The sequence below is a fragment of the Malus sylvestris genome, chromosome 14 (genome assembly GCF_916048215.2).
Source record: "Malus sylvestris chromosome 14, drMalSylv7.2, whole genome shotgun sequence".
Lineage (NCBI taxonomy): Eukaryota > Viridiplantae > Streptophyta > Magnoliopsida > Rosales > Rosaceae > Malus > Malus sylvestris.
Window position 1 is genome coordinate 3,297,565 of NC_062273.1, and position 2,580 is coordinate 3,300,144.

Below are 2,580 nucleotides of genomic sequence, written 5' to 3' on the forward strand. Positions count from 1 at the left end.
GATGTTAATTGTTATTTTTTATTCTTCTAGAAAGTGGGTAGAAGCAGGTTAAGGCTGGCAAGAGCGAGTTCTCTAGCCGTTGAGATCTGTCATCGGTTTTAACCTCATTGGCATTGTTTTGGTAGAAGAGAGAGTGATGATTTTAAGGTTGCAGGGAGTAGGAGAGGATGGTTTTATGCTTGTCCAAATTCTTAAATCCAAGTTCTTTATTCCTGATTCCTCAATTCGAATGAGCCCCAGACCCTCAATTGTCTTTAGAATCAACATCACATTTATTAATAAATTTTAGTTTTATTATTAATTTCACCTTGCATTTTATGGTAATTATGCAATAGGATAAAAAAGATAATTCACATTTAAAATTTAAGTTGAGTGTAGAGGGAAGTTATATGGATTCAAATAAAATTTCCCTTATTATAATTATATTTAAGACCATTTAATTAACCCAATTAATAAAATAGAAAGGGTAAAAGTGGTGGAAGGAATGGACAAAAGGGAACTTTCATCAGTTCATCTTCAAGGAAGATGGAAATTGAAATCGTGGATTATTATAATTATATTTAAGACCATTTAATTAAGAGAACTTTAACGAAAAACACCCGGTATTGTTCACTTTAACGAAAAATCACATTTTTACACTAAAAAGTCAATCCTGGTACTATTCACTTTACCCTTTATTTTGTCCTTATCATTAAAACTCAAAGTTTTCAAGCTATTTTCATTAGTTTTCCTTTTAATTAACCCAATTAATAAAATAGAAAGGGGAAGAGTGGTGGAAATAATGGACAAAAGGGAACTTTCATCGGTTCATCTTCAAGGAAGTTGCAGGAAATTGAAATCGTGGATTATTATAATTATATTTAAGACTGGACAAAAGGGAAGAGTAGTGGAAAGAATGGACAAAAGGGAACTCTCATCGGTTCATCATCAAGGAAGTTGCAGGAAATTGAAATGCACACCATACGTCAACAATTGCTTCTTGGTTTCATTCACCTACATATAATATTATATTTATTTTGGGGTGTCCTATCCACACACCTTATTTTACTTCTCACACACCCCTTGATGATTTATGTCCGTTGATTTTCTTCAATTCATCCGATCCGACGGTCGAAAATTAAAAAAGTGTGTGAGAAGTAAAATGGGATGTGTGAATATCACACCCTTTATTTTTTATTTTATATACTATAAGTTGCTTGTGTTGAAGATACATATTTAGGAACAACTATAGTTAATAATTCCATTAATTTATATTACTCAGTCTTACACTGAATCTTATTTATATAAAAACGTTTAACAAATTTAGTTTATGAATCGTAATAATAATTTCCATTACTTAATAATATGTTGACTGGTAGTAAGATTATGATTTGTTAAAAAAAAAAACCTATTAATTAGTTGTTGTCTTGTTGGCCTAATATAACAACTTTAATTAAGGGTCCACTTATCCATTATCCAATATCAATTTGATCACCCGAACTCGATTCTAGCTGCAACCATTATGGGATGACTCAGTGATTGGGGACGATATCTAAGCTCGTCGTCTACAAGGCATATTTTGGGTTTGATTTCTACTGCTAGTGAATCACACGATAGTAGCTAAGATGAGGCTAAAATGTCTCTGTGAATCTTTCACATCCTCAAAAAGATGAATTATCATGATGAAGTCATTAGCTGATCCCTTAAAAAAAAAAAAAAAAAAAAAAAACTCGATTCTAGCTACAAGAGGACATTACATCAACTTTGACATGGTCAAGATCGATGAAGATAATACCTTCAAATCTTAACTCCTCGAAATGACAAACTTGTTTTGAAATATTATTCCTTCGTTTCTTAAGCATAGAACAACTCGAGCAGTTATATAACCCAAACGTTTACTTATGTTTACTTGCTTGTAATGGAATTTAGACGGTCAACATGTCATTAACATTCATGCCTTGATCCCCAATTTAACTCCAAAATTTGATTTTTTTGTTGGTAAACTTCGAAGATTAGAACAAATTGGCGATAATTTTTTATTGTTTTTAGAAGGGAAATTGGTTGTTCTAATGATTATATAATATCTAAGTGCACAGTTAACCAACAACAAACAACAACAACAACAAAGCCTTTTCCCACTAAGTGGGGTCGGCTATATGAATCCTAGAACGCCATTGCGCTCGGTTTTGTGTCATGTCCTCCGTTAGATCCCAGTACTCTAAGTCTTTTCTTAGAGTCTCTTCCAAAGTTTTCCTAGGTCTTCCTCTACCCCTTCGGCCCTGAACCTCTGTCCCGTAGTCACATCTTCGAACCGGAGCATCATTCGGCCTTCTTTGCACATGTCCAAATCACCGGAGCCGATTTTCTCTCATCTTTCCTACAATTTCGGCTACTCCTACTTTACCTCGGATATCCTCATTCCCAATCTTATCCTTTCTCGTGTGCCCACACATCCCACGAAGCATCCTCATCTCCGCTACACCCATTTTGTGTACGTGTTGATGCTTCACCGCCCAACATTCTGTGCCATACAACATCGCTGGCCTTATTGCCGTCCTATAAAATTTTCCCTTGAGCTTCAGTGGCCTACGACGGTCACAC